Source organism: Palaemon carinicauda, chromosome 32, assembly GCF_036898095.1.
Source record: "Palaemon carinicauda isolate YSFRI2023 chromosome 32, ASM3689809v2, whole genome shotgun sequence".
Lineage (NCBI taxonomy): Eukaryota > Metazoa > Arthropoda > Malacostraca > Decapoda > Palaemonidae > Palaemon > Palaemon carinicauda.
In genome coordinates, this window is record NC_090756.1 from 767,212 (window position 1) to 779,521 (window position 12,310).

Consider the following 12,310-nt stretch of genomic DNA (forward strand, 5'->3'; position numbering starts at 1 on the left):
TGCAACCTTTCGCTGCAACTTAGTCCGTGGACTTCAGTCCTGGACTCCTCCTAAGGCCAGCTTGCTGGTCTACCGGCCCTCATGGGCTTCATCAGTTCCTGATCATCCTACCAGCAGACCTACCAGCGCAACCTTGCGCTGCAACTTAGTCCATGGACTCTTCTGTGGACCTTTCACGGTTGCCATCAGTGGATGTTCACCTTTCCAAAGGGCACATCCCAGTTCCTGATCGTCCTACCAGCTGACCTGCTGATATACCAACGCAACCTTACGCTGCTGGTAGTCCTTTGGACTTGGGTCCTGGACTCTTCCGCAGACCTTTTACGGTCCCCATCGGTGTATGCTCACCCTTCCAAAGGACACATCCCAGTTCCTGATCGTCCTACCAGCTGACCTACCGATCTACCAACGCAACCTTACGCCGCTGTTAGTTCTTGGACTGTGGACTCTTCCGTTGACCTTTTACGGTCTTCATCGTGGATGTTTGCCCTTCCAAAGGGCTCATCCCAGTCGTCCTGCCAGCTGACCTGCCGACCTACCAGCGCTACCTTACGCTACAGTTAGTCCTTGGACTTCGGTCCTGGGCTCTTCTGAGGATCACCAGCTCCCTCCTGCAAGCATTGTCATGCGCACCATTGCTTCCTTGCGCGCGCGCCAATGGTCCTCCACGCGCATGCGCGCCAACAGTCTTCTGCGCGCATGCGTGCTAACGGTTTTCCGCGGGCGCCAATGGTCTTCCACAAGGCCGCGCACGCTCCAACTGTCTTCCGCGCCAGTGGTTTTCCGTGCACGCGCCATTAGTTTTCTGCGCGCTAATGGTTTTCCGCACGTGCCCCAATGATCCTCTGCGCGCGCCAAGCAGTCTTCCGTGCCCGCGCCAATGCACCCACCCTTGCGCAACCAGTCACACGCTTCGGCACATTCTAGGGAAACTGCACAAAACTACACAGTGCCTTACTGCGCACTAGCGCTCTCCTGCGCTCTCATATTCAGTACCCTCCTGCTCACTTGCGCTTGCCAATGCGCCAACTCTTCAGAAAGAACCACCGCTTGCCTGTTAGCCCTCTTCTGCGTATTCACCGGAAACTGCGCTTCAGCAGAACTTAAGCACCAGCATCATCCTGTGTGCCATTGCATCAGTACTCTCCTGCATACTGGCACAATAGGCAGAAAAAACGAATAAAACTTTTTTGACAGGTCACCATTGCCCCATTCCTCTCCCTGCAAACGCATAACATGGCCTCCGGGAAAAGAGGAAAGAGACTTCACGGAAGGATTCAAGATCCCGAAGATTCCATCTTCTAAGGGGAATCAAAACGGGGAATCCTTGGTCCCTGTCTCTTCTGAAGTTTCTTTTTCCTTGACAGACCACCATCAGCAAACAAGAAAGCATCAACTGACTGATTTCTAGATCACTGTTTGCTAATGGCTAGTTCACGGTTTGCTGATTGCTAGCTCGCCGATCACCAGATCGCCAATTGCTAGCTCACCTTGATCATTGATCTCTAGTCCCTCCAATGACTAACGATCTCCGATTGCTAGCGTTCCAATCACCGACTGCTAGTCAATAACCAGTCATCAGCTTGCTGATCAAGCAGCTCATCTTTCTTCGATCATTGAACTCAGCTCGCTGATCTCTGACCAGCCAATCGCCAGCTTGCTGATCTCTGACCAACCAGGAGGGACCATAGTCAGCTTGCTAATCTCTAGCTCACCGATCACCAGTCCACGATCAGTCTCTGATCATCATTGGCTTACCATCACCAACTGACTATCATTAAACCATTCTGCTGTCTCTCAGGGCTCTCAAAGCAGATTACCAACTCATTTGCTGACTGACCAGACAACCTTCATCTGCCTGCCAGTTACCATCCTCGGCTCAGACCGCCAATTCACCGATCATCGGCAATTCGCCAGCAGTTCATGACTCGGACTTACTAGTCAACCTCTGCCCGTAGTTCCCTAGATCAGAAGGTATACAACATACTTCTCGCTACTGGCCATTCGCCATCACACTAAAGTGATCAGCAAACGATCGACAACTCTCATCAACGGCTTGTCGACAAGGGACTACTTGCGAGCACTCTCCAACTGCACAGTAACCACCACACCCAACCGTTAACCATTGATTAATATTCGCCAGATTGATTCTATTATAAGGAATAGCATCAATCCCATCAAGACTCATAGTAGGGCTAAGCGTTGCCTTCCTTCCGTTAGTTGAAGGAATTCTCTCTCAGGGAAGAATTCTTACATAGGGTATCGCGTCTGATCCTTTACACCACGAGTCAAGACCCCAGCATCAACAATCTCCCATGCAAAAGGATCCGCAAGGAGCTGTCCCTTTGGGTCGATGTCCACACCATTTTGGGGTTCGAACAAGGGCTAAGACCTCAGGTCTTCATTTGCACACTGGACCTAAAGGACACATACTTCCAGGCCCAAACCATCCATCTAGGAAGGTTGGAAGATTCAGTCTAGACAAACAAGAAACACCAGTTCAGGGCACTGTGCTTCGGTCTTTCCACTATACCCATCCTGGTCTCACAGGATCGGCTTCTGTCTCCTCCGTTTCGGGACGACTGACTGACCTTAGCAGACTTAGTGGCAACATTGCATTAGCACCAGAACTCCTGAAGTCTTTTTACCAAGATCCAGTGATCAAGGTAAACCTGCGGAAGTCTTCTCTACTTCCCTCCCAGAAGACTGGTGTATCTGGGAATGATTCTAGACACCAATCTCCGCAAACTTTCTCAAAACGAGAAGAACTCCCATCCCAGAGTAACTTGAGTCTGACTGGAATCAGGCCCTCGATCCCCCAGACATTCTAATCCCCATTGGACCAGAAGTTTGGACGAACCTCAAGGGATGGGTGTCAGTCGAGAATCTACAGAGCGGTATAACCTTCTCATCCTTCCACACCCCTCGGACTTGATGCTGTGCGTAGAACACATCAAAAGAATAAAGGAGGGACCATAATGCTGCACCACACGACCTCAACCCTCTGGACAGAGTCCGAAAGTACTTTCACTTAAATATTTTAAGAGATGAAGGCCAACTTTCCGGTCCTTTAGCGGCCTCATTGGTTCCTAACAGACCACTCAGTGATGTGACAATACAACACACCACATAGAGGCTCACATCGGCAAACAAGAAGGAACTTGCTCTTAGCCTCTTCCCATCCAACAGCATAAATACTAAGATGGGCCAAAGTCCGTTCGGTGCCACTATCAGCCGGCTTCATTCCAGACTAAAGGAATGTGCTCGTCGATAATCTGTGCACAGCATCTCAGATAAGGTATACCGAATGGTCTTTGGATCGCCTTGTAGCCAACAAAGTCCCGACTTTACGGGGTCCTCCAACTAGGTATCTGTTCGCAACGCTCCTGAACCTCAGGCTGCCGTTGCTCCCCTGCCCTACACCCCAAGGCTCTCTGGCAAAAAACAGGCCAACAACGGTTGGTACAACAATGACGTTTACGTCTTGTTCCTGTTTTGTCTGAAGATAGGCACTCAAGAAGGCTAGAACATCGGTCAGCCTCTCAATGACTCTCCTAGCTCCGCTATGGCATTATGCAGATCGGTTTCCAAACCTTTTGCAGCTTGTGATAGTTTCTCCCAGAGAACCCTCTCCACATCACAGACAACCCTCTTCGACACCTACCACAAGCTATAGCTTTGCTATGATTGTACGCCTGGAGACTACCCATTACCTCTTTAGTGAAAAGGTTGTCTAGTTATCTGAGGAATTCCTCAGCATCAGTCTACCAGGCAGTATAACATCTTGTGTGGTTGGTGTCATGTGAAAGTGTCTATCTCCACTCGATACCTCTATTCCAGCAATAGCGGAATCCTCGAGTATATATTAGAGGAAAAGACCTCCTATTCAGTTTCGACAGGTAAAGATGATCACTCAACCTTGATCCTTCACCTTCAAACTGAAAGGAAGGGACATCCTCTCATCAATAGACCTTTCCTAACTCATACAGACTTACAACTTGCCTTTCTCCTGTCGGAATTGAGACCTTCCTCTCTGAACATGTTTCAAATTCTCCGATCTTTAAAGAGACCTCCTTATATTCCACTTCACCAGGCAACAAATTTTCAACTGATTTAAGAAGACAATGTTCCTACACACACTGACAGCAACCATACGAGTCAGCGAACTTCATGGTCTCTCTTTCCACATTGCCCATTAATGAGAAGGGCAAAAGGCAATGTTCAGTTTCGTCCCTGAGTATGTCGCCAGACACAGTCTCCAGAGGTGACGGATCCTACACAAGTCTTCACTCGGTAACGGACGATCCAGATCATCCGTTACTATACCCAGGGAAAGGTATGAGACTCTACCTTAAGAAAACGGCATCAGCCCACCCTGGTCCCTTCTCTTGTCATCACCACTGAGAGAGACTAGAGGAGGATCACCAAAACATCATCTCAACATGACGACTCATGATGTCAGGGGCATAGCTATGCCCCTAGTCCTTCTTAGCAGATTACTCTGTTACGCAGGTTTTACAAGAAAGGATGTGAATGCTCCAGGTGACTTTCACAACCTTTCTCCTGCGAGACGTGACCCACAGGAACTCGATACGATCTCTATCGGTCCAGTGGTGGCTGCACAACAGCTGGTTGTATACCTCAAGTTCCTTATTGGACAAGTAGCAGAAGGTTGAGGGCACTGTTACCTAGTTTTAGTCTGCGTGAATGAAAAGATTTGACTGGCTCTTATTCTTTTCTTCATCCTACCCTCTCGTGGGGAAAGCAGCATCCTGGGTTCTCTGGATAAGCTGACCTCAAACCACTGCAGGTAAACCATGCTCCCTTGTGTACCTAGTATTAAGCTAATACTGTTGCGTCCCCATACCCTGGCGAGGTGGTATTGGGAAAGTCTTGGTTACATCAGGTTTTTCCTTCATAGACTCGGAGTAACTTTACCTAGACAGTCACACTTCTGCATGTCTCAACACACAGCTTGCATAGGCCGCGGACCTTGTGTAGCAAGGTTTTAGCGAGTGCAGGGATTCCTTATTTTTGAGTACTAAGATACTCAGATAAGGAGCCCCCTGGTAAAGCCAAAAGCCAGATTGGCAGGGACGTCCACCCTTCCTAATGAGTGAGTCACCCCTAATAAATAGCGTGGTTTGTATTCCATTTACGGAGCAAATGACATTCGTAGATAATTTGTATTTTTCCTAACTATACAAACCTTAGCTATTTATTACAAACTTGCCCGCCAGCCCTATCCCCCTTGAAGTCCTACCTTCAAGCAAAGTGAGGTAAATCACAGGTGTGTGAACGGGAGTGGTAGCAAGCTAAACCCACCCACCCCCACCCCCCACTAACTAGTGGTGTGGGTAGTTAACCATCGCTAAATTTTAATGGCTTGTCATTTCAGCTCCGCCGAAAGTACAGTATAACCCCTAATAAATAGCTAAGGTTTGTATAGTTAGGAAAAATACAAATTATCTATGAATTTGTCATGTTTGCTACACTAGTATATTTTGTCCCATCTAACCCCAAAACCTAGTCTCCCACTGAGATCCATAATAATTATCAAGGATTTGTAAAGCAGGAGAGAGCCGAGTTGCTATGTGCAGATGACTTTGGGATTATTACTGAAAATGGGGATAACTTAAGAGAAGAGTTAGAGAGTGGCAGGAGAATGTGGAAAAAAGGGGGTTGAGGGTAAATGTTGGTAAGACTGAGGTTCTGGTGAGCAGCAAGGAAGGTAGAGACTGGATAGCCATACATGAAAGTAGAGGCTTGGTTATAAAACTGTTAGAACAATTTAGACAAGTCAGGAAGGAGGATGTGAGGCCGAAGTTGAGAATGGGATAAAAGCAGCCGTGGAGAAGTGGAGGTAGGTAGCGAGAAAAGAGATGAGAATGGTAAGATGAATTGTGGAAAATTTATTGCTTGAAAGATTGGAAAAAGATAGAATAAGAAGAATGACTGAAGAAGTAAAGATTACAGAGGTGATAAGTGTGTCACGACTGATATGGTGTAAGCTTGTGGTGGAGAGGGAATGTGGAGGGCTTGGGAGGAACCTGTTAGAGTGGGAAGATCAAGAGGAAGGCAGAGAATTAGATGATGAGATAAGGTGAAGGATGATATGGAGAGAAGAGGTTTGGTGGAAAAGGATTCCTTTGATAGAATGCAATGGACAGGGCGCAATAGGCAACCGACCCCTTAATGTTGGGATAACGTGGGAAGAAAGAAGAAAATGGGAGAGCAGACAATTAGTTCTGGAGTGTCATTTGCTTATGCAAGTTTTATTACTGTACTTTTATTACTGATTAACAGCTTAAGGTATCAGGGAAAGCCATTTTCGTCTCATCGAAATATTGTGTGTTACATTATTACAGTACAGTATTTTAAAAGCATTGCTTAGCATTCATTGTATGGATGATGAACATAAACCATTTGTATGTATGAAAATTACTTCCTTATAATTCAGCACCATGACCAGTGAGACTTCAGAACTTAAAGCATTGTAAGCAAATTTTATTGGGTGTGGATATCAAGGTAATGGTACTAGGCCACTTGACCTCGTTAGAGAGGCTTGTTCCTCACGGTTGTCTCCACCTATGATTGTTGCAATGGCGTCTAAGGAGACACTATGTATAGACAACAGATTCTCCTCTTGGCCTGGTCGCAGATTACAGATACTTTTCTTGCTCTGGTACCGATTAAGCAAGACACCAAACTCGACCTACTTTGGTGGCTAGGCTAGGCGAATCTGAGATTACCAAACAATTCTTCTTTGTTCAAGGGGTTAACTACTGCATTGTAGTTGTTCAGTGGCTACTTTCCTCTTGGTAAGGGTAGAAAAGACTTTTCTGGGTCGACCTGTGGCGCCCGGTGAAAAGTCCTTCTTGTATATCTTTTCTGATAAAACCTTCCAATTATACCAGAGAAAGATAAAAGCATGGAATGCTGAGGTTACAACCCTCGCGCGAGCACCTTTTGGGTGTCGTGTATAAAGCAAAGGCGCGTGAAATCCACTATTCATAGGTTGTCTTCCATTTAGTTAATTCCTTCGTCAAAGGGATGGGCCGATACAGAGGCCCTAGACACACCCCCATCGCCGCACCACCCACGCCACGACGCGAGCGCCATCTGAACTACATCCTTCTTTTTGGAATACAAAGTGTTGAATTGTTTTGTTGTGCTCTCGGTCTTTTTTATCAATCGTGGATTTATTTTGTCATGTCCGAAGCTCCATCTTCACACATTCCAATGTTAAGTACCATAGTTTGTTTTGACAGTACAGTATTTTATTGTACTGGGCTTTTGTTTTATATCCAGTATAGTCTGTTTTATTATTCCCGTCTGGCCTTTCATGGCGGCCATTGTTTGTTCACTGTTTGGGAATTCATCTTTGTCTGCCCGTTTAGTACTCTGTCACTTAGGTTCTTGGTTAAGTCCCTGGCCTTATGCCTTTAGAACCGTTATTATTTTTATTTTTATTTTTTTGTGTATTTATACTCATGGTACTTTTTGCTAGTAAGTCCAGCCTACGAACGAGATAGCGATTTAGCTTTGTATTTGTTTAGTACCCGCCCCTCCGAGGCGTTCGTCACTCGACTGTGCTATTTATTTTAAGTTTTAGCAGTTGCTATTCTTAGATCGTAGTGTTTTATGGATGTACAGGTTTATTTTATACGTTTATAATAGTGTTGTGTGTTTTTTAGTCCTGTTTTTGTGTTTAAGAGAGCGAGAGCTTGGGGTCCCCGTTTTCTGTTCGCAGTCACGAGTTACCCCTTTCTCTCGTTTTCTTTCTTAGCTCCGGTGGGGGAGCGGATTTCCCGTTTTCCGTTTTGTGCGTTCAGCGGGCTCTCCCTCCCTCACCTCTCCCCCTCTGGGTGGATGATAACTTACGAGTTATTTATTTTTCGTGACTTTTCAATTGTTAGCGTTATTTTGGTCCGTGTTTCGTCCTCTCCCCGTTACGGCTCGGGAGTAGTTATGAACGTTTTCCACTCCGCCTTGAGTTATACTCCGCCATGAGGGATTCTCAATAACTTTCGTTCTATTGTTATATTTATATTGTTTACTACATGGGACGGGCTTCATATTGTTTGGATACGACCCTCCGGTGGCCCTTACTTCGGTCTCAGGCCACGGCCATATCCACAATAGCCTTTGTTATTACAACTGTGTTTGTTATTCACAATAATTATTCAGGACCTTTCTTCTCCCTCCGGCCTCACCGGAGATCATAAATACGCTTTACTATAATCTAAGCTTTAGTCTTTAGCTGCGGCTTAGCTTTTATCTTTCACAATTGAATTATTAGCCACAATTGAATTATTCAGGGCATCTCATTATCCTCCGGCGTCACCGGAGGTCGCCCAAACACTTCACACTTATAGTTGCCTTAGCTAATTAGCTAAGGCTCCTTTATTCAGGACATTTCATTACGCTCCGGCCTCACCGGAGGTCGCCCATACACTTCACACTTATATTTGCCTTGCCTTTAGCTAAGGCTGGTGTTTATATTTATTTTAAGGGCATGTCACTGCTTCCCCGACCCTTGGAGGTCGGCGGATTGCTTTAAGCTAATTATCCTTAAGTCATTAACAGACATTGGGTGCATTACAAATATACAGACAATTGAATATTAAAGTGCCAACAATGGTATGGGACGGTATCAACTTAAAGTTAATATTCAGTTGTTTGGTCAATGCAATATGGGTGCTTAGGGAATTCAGTGAGTGCCGGAACTCTAAAATAATAGGTTTTTTATCCCTTATCAGAGTTTCAAGCAACACCAGACTCATGTCTCCTTTCTTTTATAGAAGGCCCGTTGTACTGCTGAAGGATGCTCTGCCTCGTTCAGCGACCCCGTTGGGCATGACCTCTGGCGGTCTCATGCTCACTGCTCCATTCCCTTTATCCAGGAACCGGGACAGGCCCAATACCCAGTGTGGTTCCCGGATTTGTGCTCATTCTGTTACGAGTTGTCGTCAGTTCTGCCGAATGATGATGTAAGTGGGTTTTCCCTTTGTTCCTTATTTCTCGTTGGCAGACACTAATATAGACATGAATATGATATACACAGTATATTTGGGAGGGCAAACCCCCTCCTCCATCACTAATCACTGCAAATCTTACAGGCCGATGATGTCTCTCTTCGGTCAGCAAGGGCTACTCTTCGTCCGTGGGTGTCGGGCTTTGGCAGGAATGCCCCGTCTGGCGCACCCTATCTCCTCGATGGGGACATGGCCTCCCGTCTCTTCCCAGGCTCGACTACTGCTGCAGTCTCCCCTGACCTTGCTGCCCCTTTAATTGAAGAAGTCAGGGCTACCATTTCCGTGGAGGACGAACCCCTCGTACCGATGGACATGGCGGGTCTGGATATAGACATAGAACCCAGGGACGAGCAGGTAAGTGGTGCCGAGTTGGTGGAAACCCTTTTCTCTCCTACTCCCTCTCCTACCTCTTCCTTTCTAGGTTTTGATAACTCTAAGGCTTCTCCTCGGGATCCCTCTGCCTCCGTACGACCCAAGGTGAAGCCACTTCGAACTTATAAGACTTCAGCTTTGCCAGTATCAACGTCACCGGTCCCCGGACCCTCGACAGCTCCTGATATTCATATTGCTCCTCGTAAAACCACTACTCCTAAGAAGTCTAAGTCTACCAAATCCAAGAAAAAACCAACGGGTGACTTTCAGGTACCCTGGGCTGATCTCCTCCCCATCCAACTGATCAAAGGATTGATCAGGGATCAAGTTCAACATCACTCTGGTGCAATAACAGAGATTAAGGATATGATGGCTACTCTGATCCGCGCCGGAACTCAGTTTCCTCCCCCTTCTGCCCCAGACGCATCGAAGCTGCCGCCCTTCGATAAAAACAATCCTTGGCGGTTTGCTTTGCATGCTCCATTCGTAGATGGTTCCCTAACTCTGGAGGGCATGGGCACCCGCCCTCTAGAGGACCTGGAGTTCTATCCCCCGGGCCTAGCATTCCCGTTCAATGGTTTTGTACGGTTAAAGGAACATGCATTGGTCCGTATGGACAAGGTACCGAAGGAAACTGTCATATTTCCAAAAGAGCAGGCCCAGGCTATCTGGGCCAGAACACTATCAGAGTGGGGGTGTATTAACTCCAAGCTCACCCCACACAAAGGTTCCTACACTATTTTTACGACAGCGGCCTCCATCTCTTTGCCGCTCATAGACAAAGTCACAGAGCTGACTATACAGGCCATCAAAGAAGGCTCTTCCATGCCGGCTCTCAAGGAGACGGAACCCACCTCTTTGCTTTTTCCGGGTTCCTCGGCAGCCTGGGATGCTGTGGCCTCTACCTTCATGGTGGGGAAACTAGACCCGGACTGTGCCTCTACTCTTTTCTCTGAGAAGCTTCCCAGATTAATAGAGAGTCTTCTCAAAACTGAGTTCGAGACCCGTACTAGACTTGCTAGGTCCCTCCAATCCATCACCTCCATGGAGTCCCTAGCATCTCTTTACCCAGAGGAAACGCTGTTCAGAGTCGCCACAAAGAACCAGCTGCTATCCTACCAAATAGATCTCCATGACTTCTGGTCAGCTCGGGTTAGTTGCAGGAAGTTCGTTCTGTCGGAGGCCACCATCAGGCATGAGCCGAACAGACTGATAGCGTCCTCCTGCTGGGGTAAGACCCTCTTCCCTCAGACCGAGGTGGATAAGGTTCTTCAGGACGCAGCGAGGGCAAACCAGAATTTGCAGGTAAGGTGGGGTCTCTCAGCCAAAAAGAGGTTCGAACCCCAGAGACACACGTTCTTCAAGAAGAAGCAGAGGTTTAGTCTTTACAAGGCGGCCCGGGGTACCTCGTTCCCACAGCCTTCCGCGGCCTCGACTTCTCGACAACAGGCGCCTCCTCAGCAGGTAGTCTACCTCGCTGCTCCCCCTGGTACACAGCCCAACCCCTCTTGGATGCCCTCACCTGCATACAACCCTGCCTACGAATCCTCCGGTTCCTTTCGTGGATACCAAAGAGGGAGTTCCAGAGGTAGAGGACAGTTCCGCCAACGCGGCGGGCCTAGAGCAAGGGGTTCCCGTGGAGGGAGGGGCCCTAAGTTCACTCCCTCCCAATGATGTGATGCCGGTAGGAGGGAGACTTTATCACTTCCGGGATCATTGGACCTTCAGTCCATGGGCTCACAGCATAATATCAAGGGGCTTGGGTTGGAAATGGTCACAGGGATCCCCTCCTCCACTGGTGACCTTCTTCCAGAGACCCACTCCCATCCTGGAAGAGTACACCGCGGAGTTACTCAAGAAGAGAGCAATCAAGCGGGTTCGATCCCTGAAATTCCAAGGCCGCCTGTTTACAGTCCCGAAGAAAGACTCGTCGGCGTTGAGGGTAGTTCTGGACTTATCGAAGCTCAACTCTTACATCCTTTGCGACAAGTTCCGTATGCTGACTATCTCTCAGGTACGGACCTTACTTCCCCGTGGGGCCGTCACCACCTCTATCGATCTTACCGACGCCTATTATCATGTCCCAGTAGCTCGAAACTTCTCTCCTTACCTAGGCTTCCGTCTCGGCAAGAGAGCCTTCGCATTCAAAGTCATGCCCTTCGGTCTCAGCATTGCCCCCAGGGTATTCACGAAACTGGGGGAGACGGTGCTCGAGCAACTCAGACACCAAGGGATACAAATCGTCGCCTATCTGGACGATTGGCTCATTTGGGCCCAGTCGCACCAGGAATGCAACAGAGCTACGTCGAAGGTACTCCATTTTCTCGCCAAACTGGGCTTCCAAGTCAACCTCCGGAAGTCCCGCCTACAACCATCAAGCCTCTTCGAATGGTTAGGCATCCGTTGGGACCTCTCAAAGCACAAGCTCTCCCTTCCTCCCAAGAAGGTGAGGGAGATAGCTTCCAAGGTCAGGAACTTTGTCAAACACAAACAGGTGTCCAGAAGAGCTTTAGAACGAGTCCTCGGCCTACTCCAGTTTGCCTCACTGACCGATCTCCTATTAAAAGCCAAACTCAAAGACATCAATCGAGTTTGGAGAAAGAGGGCGACAATACCTTTAAGAGACAAGACCTCGAAGATCCCCTCTGTCTTGAAAATGAGACTACAACCATGGTCCGATCGGAGGAACCTCTCCAAGTCGGTTCCTCTACAGTTCCCCTCTCCACAAGTGACAATTCATACCGACGCGTCTCTGAGTGGTTGGGGGGGTTACTCCCAACATCAGATGTTTCCGGGCTCTTGGTCACCCGCCATGAGACAGTTCCATATCAATGTTCTCGAAGCCATGGCGGTGTTCTTGACCCTGAAGAGAATCTCCCCTCCGAGGTCGACCCACATCA

The 12,310-nt window shown here is 47.9% G+C and overlaps 1 long non-coding RNA gene across 2 annotated transcripts in view; it reads left to right on the plus strand.

The window, feature by feature from the left end:
* LOC137625691 (uncharacterized) overlaps positions 1–12,310 on the plus strand; it is a 65,103-nt gene that overhangs the window by 30,934 nt on the left and 21,859 nt on the right. The window lies entirely within an intron of this gene.